Below are 17,577 nucleotides of genomic sequence, written 5' to 3'. Positions count from 1 at the left end.
TTGAAATATGTTTAATATACCATGTGAAAATTATCCTTGAGAAATCTACATTAATGGTGGAGGTTCATAACTAGAAAAAGAGTATTTATCTTTGGGTACTAGTGAAACTAACTCCACCCATGAGAAGAGATATTGGGGTTTTCACTGAACGGGAGAAAATATAATATCTCAGGCTCTTATGTATTTAATAAAAGGATAATTTATTGCAAAAGGAGATATTATATATCCTAGAAATAGGAAGAAAATAATATATGCCTTGAGCTCATAGTGTAATTATAAGGAGAATGAAAATCAATATCATATTTATTTTAATTCATGAAACTACTTAAAACGGTTATTCTCCGAGTTTGGTTACAGGCTAGTGGTCATGAATTTGACGGACTCCGATTAACCTGAAACTTGGTGGGTTCATCGAAAACGATCTAGTGAAAAAAAACTCCTTGCTATGCAGTGAATCATGTTGTTTTTTGGCATTTTGAGGTCGTTTAGATGAGTTTTCAAGCAGTTTATTAAATTGAATTTGTTATAAATATGAAAAATTATTCTTTATATATCGGCTATATTTGTGTTAAATCTGAAACATGATGATTTAACTTGATATGATATATAGCAAGAATGCAAATCACATGGATTTAATCCTGACTACGCCAAAAAAAATAATTTATTCGAATTTGGTCTAGTTTTTGGCGATCATGAATTTCACGATCTCCGAATGACCTGAAATTCGGTAGGATCATTGGAAACAATCATTTAAGAAGAACTCACTGCTATGCAGTGAATCACATCGTATTTTGACGATTTGGGATCGTTTAGGTGAGTTTTTTGGAGGTTTGACGGATTAAAATATGATTTACATACGAAAAGTCATTCTTTCTATCATTTTATATGTCTAATCTGGAACATGATAACACATGTTGATTTGACATGAATTGGTATATGATAAAAAAAAATGTAGGTCATATTTTAAATTCTTAAAAAAATGCTTAAAATGATAATTTTCCAAATTTGGTCGCAATTTTTGATTGATATGAAATTTGGTAGATTTATCAGAAATAGTCCAGTCAACAATAATCACCACTATACAGTGTGAAATATTAATTTTAGTATTTTAAGACTGTTTAAATGGGTATTGAGCATTTTTTTTAATATGGAACTTAATCCTCAGAGAAAAGTTCGTGGTTGTGATAAAGTGGTGATGGGAATAAACCCCTATGGTCTTCATTTTTATTTATTTATAGTGAGATAATAAATTTATGCGTTGACATTAGGTCTTCCTCCATATCGGATAAATTTATTATGAACTCACTGGCTATAGTTACTAGTTATTGATAACCAGTATTAACTCTCCATCTGAGCTTAAAGGGTTGAATCAATTTTGTAACTACAATACAATCATGATTAAGTGGTGATAGAAATATATTTCTATGGTCTTCCACTATTAATTTCAAGTGAGTAATAAATTTATGCGTTGACTTTAGGTCTTCCTCCATATCGGATAAATTTATTGTAAGCTCACTAGGTGAAATACTAGTAATTGATATCGTGTACTTACTCTCCATCTGAGTATACATGTTGGATCAATGAAACTAGAGCTATTAAAAATGATGTTCACTTGACTTAAATTAACAGTATACTCTCCATCTGAATTGGGTCTGTTTAATTATTGGAGTGAATAATCTGGCATTGCATATGTATGTTGCATGAGTAGTTCTTTCCCATCGAAATTGCTATTCAAGATGCATGACATATATGTGTAGTGTGTTTTAAAATTTTTGTATTAAAAAGTTATATACAATTGACTGAAAATAATAGTATGCTCTCCATCTGAGTTGGTTCTATTTATTTTTGGATTGTATAATTCTTGCATTATATAATATACTTTACATGAATAATTCTTTTCCCATCGAAATTTATTATTCCAGATGCATGTATGTATATAAATATTGAATGCAGTCTGAATTTTACTATTCAGTGTTTTGACTTATTATGATCTGTTTAATATTTTTATCTCAACTCCACAATGATTTTATGCAATTTGTCGTATTACTTGTTAAAATTTTCTTTTAGTGATAAGGCATTAATTTTAAGGATGCAATATATGTACTTTTGTTAGAAGGAATTTAATTCCGGTTTCTGGGCAAAATAAGAGATGGATATTTGTTTTATTTAATAAACACTTTATCTCTTGTGGTACATGAATGCATGACGTTGTTATTATATATTGATGTCTCTCCTGAACAGAACAATATTAGTCTACCTCATAAGAGAATATGTTCTTCAAAATTGAGTAAAACTTATCTGTGCACTTTTATCTAAGTCATATTAATCTGGATAGGATTTCAAGTTGGTCAAGTATGGACCTTAAGGTTCATTGAAAGTAGAGGCACTGCCAACTTGTGGATCCTGTTTGGAAGGAAATTTGACTAAAAGATGTTTCCCTTTAAAAGGAAATAAAACTAGTGATAAGCTAGAATGAATCCTTTCTGATTTGTATGGTTAAATGAACATACTCGTAAGAGATAAATTTTGAGTATTTTATGACGTTCATAAATGATTACTCAAAATATTAATATATTTATTTGATGCACTGTAAGTCTTAATGAATTAAGTAATTTAAGGTTTTTAAGACTTGAAATAGAGAAGCACCAAAGAAATATATTAAGTTACTACAATTTGATTGTAGTGGCGAGCATCTCTCTAAAGAGTTTTTTAGTTACATATCAGAATAGGGATTACATCTCAATTGACTACACCATAAACTCCATAATAGAGTCGTGTAGTAGAAAGAAGAAATAAGTCTCTTTTGGATATGGATAGACTAATGACGTGTTATTCAGATTTACCTTATTTATTTTTGGAATATTTCCTGGAAACTTCAAATTACATTCTGAATTTAGTTCCTTCTAAGCTAGTACCTGGGACATCTATAGAACTGTGGACTGAATGTAAGCTTGGTCTGTGGCATGTTCAGATATAGGATTATCCCGCATATGTGTTGAAAGGGAAAGCAGATATGTAAGTTGGAACTAAGGATGGATAGGTGCATGTTTATCGAATATCCAAGAAAACGAATGAAGCTTTATTTTATTGTCCTAAAGAAAATAAGGCAATTGTTAAAACAAATGCATTTTTCTAGATAAGGACTGTTTAATAAAATATGTTCCTAGAAGTAAACTATTTTTACAGGAACTGGGCAAAGAAATAACTAGATGTTCAAGAACATCAAAACCCACACGTCAGAATTGACGTTCCATTGCATTTAAGTAGTGGGAGAACGTTAATAGACATAATATGCCTTTATCGAGTGGGAGTGATGTTTGAACATTGAACACTATAGTAAGAAGTCACTAATATTTCAATGTCGTGAGGTAACGAAGGTAATATTAGTGGTACTTCGTCTTAGTGGGAGAAAGCTAAAGAAAATTATAGTTCGGTGTTCATTCTTGGGATAGTTTCGGTAACAGGATCTCTGAAGAGTTTAATACCAAACTAGATAATTACGACAAAGTACTACTGGACAAATATTGCATCAGATATAACTTGGCAAGATTCTTTAACAAAACCTTATTTGGTGAAGACTTTTAATAGTCATGTAAAAGAATGCCTGAGAAAGTTGTAGATGCATGGTTATGAGTCTAAGTGGGAGATTGTTGGGGCATATACTATTAACCATGCATTTGGATATAGTATATTCTAATAATTATCATGGTTAAAAGTCTAAGTGGGAGATTGTTGGGATATATACTATTAACCATGAGTTTGGTTTAGATATAGTATTTATTATGAAATAATTGTTTATTCAGTTTTAATAAAGTTTTAAATAGATCATATAATAGTCTGTGTCCTTTGCTTATATAGTAGATGATTTAGTGTATAGAGTTTAGCTTATACACGGAAGATTAAATCATCAGTTCTTATAAGTATAAAGTTTGAGTTCACAATCTAATGATGGAATTGGACAAACCATCAGGAATGATTGTAGCACAAGATTAAATATAATTAATCTTGATTATGGGAATGGTTTAATTCCAACTTCTTGTGCTAGTACATTTTGTATGTATTGAACGGACCAGGTAGAGATAAGTATTTTATACTGACTTAATAAAATAAACTCTCTAGCCATTAAATGTACTTATACTCTTAATCTTGATATAATTATTATTAGCTGTGTATATTATTATTGTTTTGATTTATTAAAAGGCGAGATTCTTTCGTGGGTCAATATGCCTGGTAAATTGGATAATAATAATATACATTGGCGAAGTAATAGTTAGTTGATGGAATCCATGTCTCGGTTTAGAGATTGATGATATACCTTTATGAAAGCTTATAAGTTTTCATGTGTAAACCCGGCCGGTGGATTTTGTATCCGACACATGAAATAAGTTAAGCGAAAGTCTAAAGGAAATAATCAATAAATTAAATCGTCAGTAATTTAATTTAATTGATTCGTATCTGAATCTTAACATGGGGAGTTAAATAAGATTTAATGGATGAATTTCGAAATTGAATAAGGAGTGTAATTACAAATTTTTAGTGGAATAATTCGTAATTAATTATGGTGGATATTAATTTCGAAAATTATAAATTAATTCCATAATTGGAAGCCTTGTTAATTAAATTCTGTGGTCCCTATTGTACCTAAATAATAGGAAATAAAGGAATCCTTTTTCTGGTGGAAAAGAAAACCTAACAGGTTTTGGAAAATGGTCTTAACCCTTAAAACTTATGCTATAAATACATGAGGTTTTCCACCTAGAGGGATGAGTAGATGATGGCTGAAATTTTCAGCCAAGTTTTCCTAGAAATTTCGCCCACACGAAATTGCTATTTTCGGGTATTATTTGGGTAACACAGTAGAAGATCGTGGAACGTTCGAGGATCACGATTGTGCGGGTGATGGAGATTCCATTGAGAAGTTATGGAACTGAAGGCTCACGTGGTAGAAGAGATATGTTCACGCTTCAAGAGGTAACCCGTGAAATCCCGTTTATGCTAGTTGTCTAAATTACATGTGATTTTGATACTGGATTGCTTCCGCTGCATATAATAATCCATCACTCGCACCATTTTCTTCTGGCTAATTATGCACAAGATTCTTTCTTTAAATTTAAGACCCATATAGACATAATAATAATTCTATAACAACTCTTTTATTTTTATAACCCTAAAGCCAAGAAGTAGCAGAGTGAAGCAGAATCAGACATAATTTTTCTTAAAAAGCTATTAAAACTATAGTGGTTAATATTAATTTTCACCTCCACAGATATTTTCAACTGAAGACGGTAGCTTGCAATACTACTGATAAAAAAAATGATAGCTTGCTATATTAAAATGATAGCCTGCAATACTGATTGGTGCCTAGGAATTACTGCTCTGCCATGTATGGAGTCACCAATAGATAAATGATGTTCAGGAAAATGCAAATAGTAGCATCATTCAGAAAAATAATGCATCAGCTTCAGTTTCAAACTTCTAAGATCTCGTAAAATTAATAATGAAATCCACACTTGAGGTTAAATTAGAGAAAATAATTAGGCGAAGAAATCACCTAGAAAAGATGCAATATATTAGGATACTATTGAAAATTCCTAGCGGCTTATATGTGCATAAGAGGCCCCAACTAGCTTGGAATTGAGGTGTTGTTATTGGGTAATGTGCAGTGGAGGAATTTTTACTACTATGTTCTCTATCAAATAACTGAAAATGTTGAGAAAGTACCTAACACCAGCATCACCAACAATTTCAATAGCCATTCCAGCGGAAAGCCCCGCGAGACCACAAGCCAGACCAGAAGAAAGGTGCATGCCCATCAAAAAGGTAATACGATTTGGTCTTAGGGTTAATTCCAGTGCTGATGATCCCTGCACTGCAATAATCAAACCATATATGATACCAATTTCTGGTATCGAAGGAAATGTAACAACGAATATGGAAGAAAAGTAAGAAGAAGGAAGAGAGAAGAAGGAAAAGAAACAAAGAGAGAGAGGGAGATGGGACGATTTTCACTTTATCATTCATAATAATGGTTTTCTATTACAATTGGTTTTTTTATCTAAGAAATTGAAGGCTAAAAAGTACAAACTGAAATTTGAACTCTTAACTTTTTTTCCCGCCAACACAAATTTGAAAACAACAACTGAAATTCAAAACAAAGCCTAAGTGGCATCCTAGTTGGTGTCCTAGCTGGCAGCAGCTGGAATGTTTGTATCAATACCCACCCCGATGAGCAACACCCTTGTCCTCAAGGGTGAAGGCAGGAAATCTGGTGCGCAAATCAGAAGCAAGCTCCCAAGTAGCTTGGGATGCATCCAAATCTTTCCATTTGATTAAGCATTGGGCCACAACTTTATTACCTTTCTTAATTAGGCGTCTGCTCAATACAACCTCAGGTTGTGGGCACAATGAACTGGTTAAGTTCTGAATTGGAGGATGAACAATTTCAGTAGGAAGCTCAAAGCAAAACTTAAGTTGAGAAATGTGGAAGGTAGGATGAATTTAAACCTCAGGAGGAAGCAATAGTTTGTAAGCCATAGCTTCTATCCTTTCCACAATAGGATAAGGTCAAAAATACTTAGAGGTAAGTTTATGGTAAGGAGAAATGGAAAGAGTAGATTGTCTGTAAGGCTGAAGTTTGACAAAGACCCAATCTCCAACTTGAAACTCCTTATCAGATCTGTGGCTATTAGCCTGAGCTTGCATGCGTTGCTATGCACGACAAAGGTGGAACTTAGCCAGCTGCAATTTAAATTCTCTAACCAGCATAATATCCTCAACATCATCAGCAGAAGAATCTCCAAGAAGATAAGGGAGGTGTAGAGGGGGAGGATAACCATATAAGAGTTCGAAAGGAGAAGTATGAATAGCAGAATGAAGGAGGAAAAAAAAAAGAATAGCAGAATGAGGTGTAGAATTGTACCACCATTCTGCTATGGATAGAAAAGCAACCCAATCAGTAGGAGAATCAGAGCAAAAGCACCGTAAACAAGTTTCTAAGCATCTGTTAAGGGCTTCACTCTGATCATCTGTTTGAGGATGGTAGGCAGTTGAAGTTTGCAGTGTGATCCCTTGAATAAACATAAACTCATTCCAAAAAAGAACTGATAAAGATGGGGTCTCTATCACTAGTAATGAAGGCAGGAAAACCATGGAGTTTGAATATAGTATCCAAGAAAACCTGAGCAAGAGATTGGGCAGTATAGGGATGAGAAAGGGCAATGAAATGACCATATTTAGTGAGTCTGTCTATAATGACCCAAATAACAGTTTTCCCTTTAGACTTGGGCAACCCCTCTATGAAATCCATGTTAATATCAGTCCAAGCTAGTGAAGGGATAGGTAAAGGTCGAAGAAGACCAGGATATGCAGAAGTGTCATATTTTGTTTCTTCGGCAAACAACACATTTGTGAATGAAATCCAATATATCCTGCCTAATACCTTTCCAGTAGAAGTTGGCCATAACTTTCCTTGTGGTGGCATCAATCCCAGAATGTCCACATGAAAGAATGGAGTGCCAAAGGGTGATGATTCTATGCCTCAAGCCAACATCATGTCCTATAACCAACTTGCCTTTCCTCCTTAGTTGGTTATTGATCCAAGTGTAGTGCTTCTAGGGAGAATGTTGTAGGGAAGCAATAAGGGAAATCAGCTCAGGATCAGAAGTTCAATTGGATATGATAGCCTACCAAAGCTAAGCTTGAACAGAAGAGACCATTAAGGACATGAGTTCAGCACCATCAACTCTAGAAATTGAATCTGCAGCCACATTTTTCTTGCCTTTTTTGTACTGTATCTCAAAGTCAAAAAGAAGCAACTTAGCTAACCATATCAATTGTGAATCAGTGTGCAACTTTTGTTCCAACAAATACTTCAAGGCCTTTTGGCCAGTCCTAACAATGAAGTGCTGACCAAGTAAATAGTGAGGCCATTTGGTGACAACAAAGACTAGTGCAAGGAGTTCTCTTTCATAAACTGAAAAAGCAAGGTTCCTAGGAGCCAAACCTTTATTGATAAAGGCAATAGGATGATCATGCTGCATTAGGACAACTCCAATACCTGTTCCACTGGCATAAGTTTTTACCGCAAAAGGAGCAGAATAGTCTGGTAAGGGTAGAACTGTGGCAGTTGCTAAAGCTAGCTTAAGTGCAGAAAAAGCTTGAGCAACACTATCAGACCATTTGAAATTATTCTTTCTGAGTAATTTAGTGAAAGGTCGACTCATAAGACCATAGCCCTTGATAAATTTCCTGTAATAACCAGCCAGACCTAGGAAACCCCTCCATTGTTTAACAGTGGCGGGGTGGGCCAATGTTGAACAACTACTATTTTCTTAGGATCTGTAGACACTCCTTCATTAGAAATGAAGTGACCTAAGTACTCCACCTTTGTAACACCAAAAATACATTTAGATTGCTTAGCTTGCAAACTGTTATACACCATAACCTCAAACACCTGCTGCAAATGTAATACATGGTCATGCAAATTCCTTCTATAGATAAGGATATCACAAAGAAAACCAAGACAAATTTCCTTATAAAGTGTTGAAATAGATAGTTCATAAGGCACTGAAAAGTAGAAGGAGCATTGGTTAAGCCAAAGGGCATAACCAAATATTCATAATGTCCCAGATGAGTCTTAAAGGTTGTTTTAGGAATGTCAGCTGTTACCATTCTTATTTGATGATAACCTGATCGAATGTCAATTTTTGAAAAGGTCACTGGCCCAACTAATTCATCCAATAAGTCATCTATGATGGGAATGTGGAATTTATCCTTGACAGTACATTGATTCAACTCCATGTAGTCCACACATAGCCTCTAAGAACCATCCTTCTTCCCTACTAACACCACAGGTGATGTAGAAGGGCTATTGCTATACTGAATCACACCCTGCTACAATATATCCTTAACCAACTGCTCAATAATATCCTTTTTCATAGAAGATTATCTATAAAGTCATATGTTGATTGGTTTAGTCCCAGGTTAGAATGGTATGTTGTGATCAAAAGCACCTCTTGGAGGGGTAAGGTGGTGGGATCTGTAAAAACCTCATGATACTGGCATAAGAGTTCCTTAATGATAGTAGGAGTTTGAGAATCCTGAGGAAGGTGCAATGCATAAAACTGGTCATTTGACTATAGAATAGGCTGATGAGCTAACACTTGCAACATGAAGAGTTGGACATCATTTCCTTTCATTTTGTTAACAGCTTTAGTACTTGAGAACTTACACTCATCAGAGACCCTTTTAAGAAGATGAAACTTGCCTTGATAAGTGAATGACATAGTCAAGGCTGTGTAATCCATGGTAACTGGGCCCAAGGGTTTCATCCATAATGCTCCCAATACTAGCTCATATTTGCCTACTGGAAACACAATAAGGTCAGAAGTATAAGCAGTACCCTGCATCAACCACTATAAGTTCCTCACCACTCCAGAGGTGGCCTCCATAGAGTTATTACCAAGGCTGATATAACCAACTTTAGTGGGAGCAATTTGGCAACCTAACCTTTTAGTAGTCTCATAGTCTATGAAATTGTGAGTACTTTCTTCATCTAATAGAATTTGCAATGGTCTCTTGTTGTTGTAGCTAGTCACATGAATAGTTTGTGCCCCTTGAATACCATTCAATGCACACAAGAAGATCATAGGAGCATCTCCTTCAGTCACAGACCACTCCTCAGTAGTGGTTTCACTATCTGTCTTTTGCACTATTTCTTCTGAACCTTCCTTCTCTCCATACTCCAAATCCAACACAAATAATTGCTTAGGGAGGTTGCACTTATTCCCAGGAGTGTATTTGTCATCACAAAAGTAGCACAAACCTTATGCTCTCTTAGCCTGCATTTCAGTAGGGGAAATGGTCCTCCTAGTCCTGGAAGCAACTGTAACTCTAGGAGCAGATAGGGATAGTTTTGGAGTAGGCACAACATTGGTGGGAGACAATTTAGCCTGAACAGATTCATAGCGAGGCTTACTCATAGTAAAAGAGGATTGACCCCCAAAGTTGGACCTTTGAGCTCTAGCATTAGCAACTAATGTTGCTTCTGCCAATCTAGCTAATCTATATGCTTTAGATATGGTTTGAGGCTCATGCATTTTCATAGGATTCACCAGCTCCTCCTCAAGTATATAGCTTGGCTAACAGATAAATCACACTGAGCTAACAACCTAGCAAAAACAAATTGAAATTCCCTCACCGACCCAGTTTGTCTCAACTGTTTGAGTTCTAACATTGGATCAGAAAACTCCACACTAAATGTTTCAACCAAAACAGCTAGGTATTCATCCTAGTTAGGCAAGTCAAGTGAATCATGACACTTCATATAAGATTGATGCCATTCCAAAGTGTCATCATCTAAATTAATTGCTACTAAGCTCACTCTTTGATTAAGAGGAGTCTTATCAACAGAATAGTATTGCTCGATCCTATACAACTAGTTTTTCAAATTTTCACCATTGAAACGAGGAAAAAACAGATTATGATTTCGATTGGAATTAGCATAGTAAGGGTAGAGACCTAGGATGCCCTGCCCTGATTGGAGCACCTTATCCCTACCATTCGAAGTAGATGCACTGTCTTTCGACTGTTGATTCAATTGCCAGCCATCAAAGGAATTTTTGAGAGAACTTACCATCTGAAGTAACTCAGCATGTCGCCTATCCATATCGTCTCGTAATTCCTGGTGTTTCTGAGCTAATTTCTCTCTGAGATCTAGCTGTTGTGCTGCTAAATCCTCGGATTGCTCTTGTAAATTAGCTGGTTAAGCTCTAGTCACCACATCAATAGCTCTTCGAGGTCCCATTATCTACGAGCTCTGATACCAATTGATAGTATTGAAGGCAATGTAACAGTGAATTTGGAAGAATAGTAAAAAGAAGGAAGAGAGAAGAAGGAGAAGAAACAGAGAGAGAGAGAGAGGGAGATAGGATCAGATTTTCACTTTATCATTCATAATAATGGTTTTCTATTACAATTGGTCTATTTATCTAATAAATTGAAGGCTAAAAAGCATAAACTGAAATTTGAACTCTTAACTACTTTTTCCGCCAACAGAAATTTAAAAACAACAACTGAAATTCAAAATTAAGCCTAAGTGGCATCCTAGTTGGCGTCCTAGCTGGCATCAGCTGGAATGTTTGTATCAATATATACCTAACACTACAGCCATAACTACCGGCATAATTGACTTCATCTCAAGCTCAGACCTTATTACTACCATAGATGCCACTCCCACCCCGCTCTTTGCTGACCCATAAGCTGCTCCCATACCTATATATCGAATTCGAATTCCATTATTCCTCATGTATGTACTAACAGAGTCAACGTTATCTATTTTTTCAAATAAACTGAAAATTGAATCCTTAATTATCTGGAAAGAGAATACAAGTTGTATGTGTTAAGCTTATAGGAGAAAATGAGCACAGCTGCGGCACCGAGGAAAGTGAAGAACGGAGTAGTTTCATCGCCGCTAAAAGTTGACGACATTTTCTCCGACGGAGTTGAATAAATGATATGCTATGAGAGTTGAGGAACTTCGCCGGCAACTTCTTCAGATCGGCGATGAGTTTTTGAGTCACGACATCTTTCTCTGTGCACTATCAATTCCAGAAGGTTAAGGGTCTGATTTATCCCTCTACTATTATAAATAGGCCTTATTTACCCATCATTTAAGTTTTCTATCAAAAATATCCCTACCGTTATACATTAAGTTCATATTTATCCCTTACACGTTAAAAATACCCTCCCATCTTTTAAATTTCATGTGGCATCCCCTTATTGGACCAACTGATCCGCCCCATTTTTTTTAATTCAAACCCGCCCCGATCCCAGCAACAGAGTAGCTACCGTCCTACTCTACATCTTTTCCCTTTTCTGTAGAGTTAAATCCACATATTAGTTTACAGAGTGTTCTAGTATCCTTTTTTCCTTGGCCAGCGAGCGAAAATTTCCCCATCTCCAAAGACAAGAGAACTAGTGCATATGCCTTATTCTTTTAGGCTGATAGCAGTGCTTATATTCCACACAGACAAAAATGCAAGAAAGTCGCAATTAAAGCAGAACCTAAACATGTTTTTCTTTGTTTTCCCCATAAGTTGAAAATTAATGCTCACTTTTTTTGCTCAGAGCTCTGGTTTAGCAAAGAATAGAAGTCGTGGGTCTCTTATGCAGAGTAAGTTACATTCCCACTAAAAAGTTCAAAATGTATAAGGCTGTAGTTTTGTTGCTGGGATCGGGATGGGTTTGAATTAAAAAAAATAGGGCGGGTCAGTTGGTCCAATAAGGGAATGCCACGTGGATTTTAAAAGATGGGAGGGTATTTTTAACGTGTAAGGGATAAATATGAACCTACTATATAATAGTAGGGATATTTTTGATAGAACACTTAAACGAGGGATAAATAAGACCTATTTATGATAGTAGAGGGGTAAATCAGACCCTTAACCGATTCCAGAATAACAACATACATACTATTGGGAACTATCAATTCCACGTTCTTTTTATTTTTTTATTTTGTATTCTTTTGTTTTTAAATCCAACATTAAATTTTGGATAAAATAGGCTTACTATTCATGGGCATGATCAGTTGGAAACGAGAAAATAAGAAATAGCCTAACTAACTACTGGTAATTGAAATCAAAATTTAGCCACTTTTTTTATGTAAATATCTAGGGGGAAAAACTCCCTTAAGAATCTGGAACTGGAAAAATTCCAGCATAATATGATGGAGTTTGAATTTTTTATATATGAGATTCTAGCATAATATGTTGGAATTTCATAATGTGTTTGAGTTCTAACATAATATGCTGGAAGTTTATACGCATGAGCTCCAAAATCCAACATATTATTTTTCAATGCCTTTGCAAACGCTGACCATTTTTCGATTACCAGTATGAAAAATGGTTAGCCCATGCTATTTTCACGTTGGAAACTAATCCATATTGGGCTTCCAAGATTTGAACTGCCAAAATGACGTCTGAAATTTGAGGTAGAAATTCAAAATAGCCAGATTTACAAGTGGTCATTCAAAAATAGCCACAGTTTCAAAAGTCATCGAAATTTAGCCACTTTTCATGTAAAGATAAATCTGAACGAAAATACTATTCAAAATCCAGAAAATACTCCAGTATAATATACTGAGTTCCAACAAAGTGTACTAGAATTCCAGTATATTATACTGGAGGTTGGAGTTCCAGTATACTTTGCTAGAACCCAAGTATATTATCCCAACAGGTTGATGATGGCGTCCATAGGATAATTTTCCATCTTTCGTTCCTCATCGCACGAAATTGATTCAGCTTGAAACATAGCTTTTTGAGTTACTTCCACGTATTTGTGTGCGCATGCGAGCACTCGGTATCAGCCCTGCATCGACGGCTTGTGATTCCATGGATTAGGTGCGAGATGTAATTTCTATGTACTGATGAAGGGCCTGTCTAGAGGAATTGAGGTCGGGTTTTTGACGGTAGCTTGAGCACGAGGATTTTGATTGTGTAAGCACGTGCTTTTGGACTTATGAGTCCGGTAGTGTCCCCATTAGTGGAATTTGTGGCTCGATGAGTGGTTGGATGGTTATATGACGAGTATGATATGATTACGGGATGTGTTCGGATGGTTCGAAGGTGTTGAGAAGAGTTTGCTTGAGATGTAAAAGGACCATTGGGTGCCTGATTTCTGTCTTGATATGACATATAGTCTCGAGTCATGAGTGTATTTAAGGACTTTTATGCTGCTTAATTGTGGAAAAAATTAGATTCTCATGTCTTGTTGATGAGTTCAGAATTAGGAAGATTTAGTGATTGCATAGTAGTTGTAACTATGGAAGGGTATAGAGAGATGTTAGTTTGAAGCAAAGCAGGCGGGTTATCTCCTGCAGGGGTCCTGAGGTTGTGTGATCCCTATGTTGTTTTGTAGAGAGTTCCCTTTTACCAGTGAATTATATGTGATGCAACTGAGTTTGGATCACTTAATGGGCTTGACTGTTACAACGGTGGAGCGAGATTTGCAGATGATTTGAGGTATTAGATGGTTTGTGTTACATAAGCTTATGAAGGATTTAGTTGAATCTAACTGCGGTATTATGGCAGTAATGGGGTACGGTTATTGTAAGTTATCAAATATTTTATTCCATGGCTTTGAGCCAAGTGGGGGGAGTCTGCTATCGACGAGTTGATTGCACAGAGTGTTGTAATGGCTTTGGTTTAAGGTGTCACGCCCCAAATCTGGGGAGGCGTGGCTGGTACCCGGTGCCGTACTGGCCCGAGCGAACCACTTTGTAACTCATTTTTTTCTTCTGCAACTATCATGGGACAACATGGCCATAACTCGTAATGTATAACTATAAGTGGGAAAATACTGTATCAATGAACCATTTTTCTAAACAAGTGAATATATATGGGTCGTCAAGGCACCTGACATACTGTACAAAATGAACCTCTGTCTACAAAGCCTCTAAGATTATTTGACAACAAATGGGACAGGGTACCGGCCTACCCATAAGTCTGTAGTAAAACTCTGGAACGATGACTCATAGACTCGACTGCACTCCGAATAAGGTGGAGTCTTACCGATCCTTCGTTGAATGCCAATCTCGTCTACTATGATGGCTCGTCTAACTGATTATCTATACTTGCAGGCATGAATGCAACGTCCCCAAAAAAAGGACGTCAGTACAAATAATGTACTGAGTATGTAAGGCAGAAACATAACATAACAATAAGTCAACATTAATTAAAGAGATATAAGAATCAAACTGGATCTCTGAAGTGCCATCGTATATACATACTTATCATACTCATATATATACAATGCTTCTCTTTGAGACTATTATCCATATCTTATGATACATGACTGCCCAACTGATCAGTGGTAACTATGAGCATGTGATTTTTGCCTATATGAATTACTCCCATAAATTCAAAACAAAAATGAATTTTTCCCATTATTTGCAAATTCTTAGATTTTTGTAGTTTTTGTTTGCATTTGTCTGTGCATGTTTAATTTTGTTTAATTCATGAAAATACAAAAAAAAACATGACATTTGCATTTAGGATCTAATTTTGTATTTTTGTGTTAATTAGTAATTTAGTTGTTTACAAAATAGAAAATTACAAAAAATAACCCATTTTTGCACTTAGCTTCGAATCTCGTAGTTTACTTTAATTTGGTAATTATTTAGTTGTTGTGAATATTATTTTTGAGTAAATAATCTAATTTGGTGGGATAATTTGGTTTGGAATTTAATTTAGGTTTTATTTTTAATTTTAATTTTGAAAAGAAAAGAAAAAAACTTGAAATTGAAAAAGAGAAAAAGATTTTGAAACAAGAGGAGCAGAGACCTAAAACCCCCAGGCCCAAACACCTTTCTCCTAAAATCTGCTCAAACCCGTCCAAAACAGCCCACGACCCGCCCCCTAAACCCGACCCACTCCCCAAATATACAGACTCACAAAGCTCTAAATCCCAAGCACAGAGACGGGAACACTGTTCCTCTTCTCTAAATCGAATCCAGCCCCATTTCAGCCCAAATCCATGACGACTGATTCCAAACCCATAACCACGCGTTCCTCCTTCTCTCCTTTTGCCGTTTCTAACGGTTTCTGATGCCAAAGATTCTCCTCTCCTCTCACTCGCTCGAATTTGAGATACATCTCACGATTGGAAGGTTCTGAGAACGATTTGCTGGATAAGTGTGAGGCATTGGATTGATTTCACTCAATCCGAGCCCCCTATTCATCAGGGGTTCGTTTTAAAAAAAGAACCTCATCCGATTTTGAGGGGAGGATTCTGGGTAAAAAAAATCAGAGAGGAAAAAGAAATTGGAGGGTTTTTGAGCTTATAATCTCTCTTCTCAGATTTTTTTTTTCTTTTCTAAAAAAAAATTCAAAGAAGCATACATATTTTTCTAAAAAATTTCTCAATCCTGATTTGAGTTCCTAAGAGTTGAAAAATGAATTGAAGCTCAAGTTTGTCGACTTGGTTTTCCTACTGTTGTCCTACTGATTTGTTGCTGAACCTCGCTAGGATTTGGAGTTAAAAGGTGTATTGTTGAGTCTATAATTATTAAAAGAAGTTTGAAATTTCAGGTTCAATCTCTTTCTCTTTTGCATCTCTGTTTTAAGGTGTTCTTAAGCTATGTGATTGTTTTCCAGAATGGTGTTTTCTCTTATTTGATCCAATCTCATAAAGAAGTCGAGCATGGTTTTATCATTTAGTCTCGATTCGTATTCGAGAACGATATTTAATATGTTATCTTGCTGATAAAATCCTTTCTCCCTGTTTCGATGTACTGAATATGGCCAGTCAATAAGAGCTGAATGAGTGATTGTTGTGTATCCTCGGTATGTTTAACTGTTATTATGGGGTTGAAGTATATTTTGAGTCAAGATTTTGTCGCTTTCAGATGAACGATGTGTTCAGTTTTGTGAATGTTAAGCGAGCATAAAACTATGACGTTTATTCTCATGATGTTTGTTTTCCGGACTTTAAGTGATTTGTTCTTGTGAAATCTTCCTCATTTACTAGAAGCTTTAAACTAGGATCACCCTATTTCTGGGACAGTTGGTTTGTTAAGTGTTGTTGGTCAGAATTTTTAGTCATTTTGTTAAGGAATGATCGTTTCATAGATGAGCTTTCCCTGTGCATCTTTGTTGCACATAGAACTGCACTGCGACCTTTGGTAAATTGGCTGCTTTTTGTCGCTGGTTCTGGGCATTCTGTTTCCTTTCTTCATTGAGATTGTAAAGGTTTAGGCCGCATATTTTAAGCTTAGAAATCATAGTTAATTGGCAACATGATCGTGTGTCTTGTTCTGCTTTGTTCGTCGATCGTCAACAACATTTAGCTAGTTTCATCCTTTAAAAATCATGCTCAGTTTCTTGTGTTACAAACTGCTTGATTACTTTCACATGTTTCTTTGGGATGTGGTGAACAAGGAATGCCCAGATTTGAACTACCTCATTTCTATGAACTTTGAGAAGAGCTTCCCATTCTGATTGTTTGTCTTGGATGTGCAAGTTGTTAATGTGTTAATTCATGGCTGCGATAGATGTTCTGTAATCTCCCTTTGAGTTCTGTTTCATTTGGTCATCGATAAATTAGACAGAGGCCCGTTTAAGCTTACTTCTGTTAGTTGGAATTCCATAACTGGTGCATTCAAGTGCAATTTTCAGAAAGTGTCCGTTTGTTTTCCACTCTTTGAAATGAGTTTATGATGGACGATTTGATATCTTTTTTGTTGGGGTCGTACATCTATCCGTCGGTGTCTGAATTTTTCTACTGTTCTTTGAAAACATATAGCAGTTTGTGCTTAGATGCTTTTGCTATCAAGAGTGAGCATATGTTCTGAGAAATGAAATAGCTAGCTTATTGTCTTTAGTGTTCCATGAGTTGCATTATTCTGTTTTGAGAGCTTCTTACACAAGTTGCTAGCAACCTTTGAGCTAACTTTGTTGTGTGAACTTGAGTCACTGCTTATTACATACGTTCTATGACCTGAATCTTCCTAAAGAGTAAGGTATAGAAGAGGTGATTTTCATGTTTGAAAGTGATACTCCCATGAAAGAGTGGTCTGCTACT

This window comes from Nicotiana tabacum, chromosome 3, assembly GCF_000715075.1.
Source record: "Nicotiana tabacum cultivar K326 chromosome 3, ASM71507v2, whole genome shotgun sequence".
Lineage (NCBI taxonomy): Eukaryota > Viridiplantae > Streptophyta > Magnoliopsida > Solanales > Solanaceae > Nicotiana > Nicotiana tabacum.
This window is presented reverse-complemented; position numbering follows the sequence as displayed.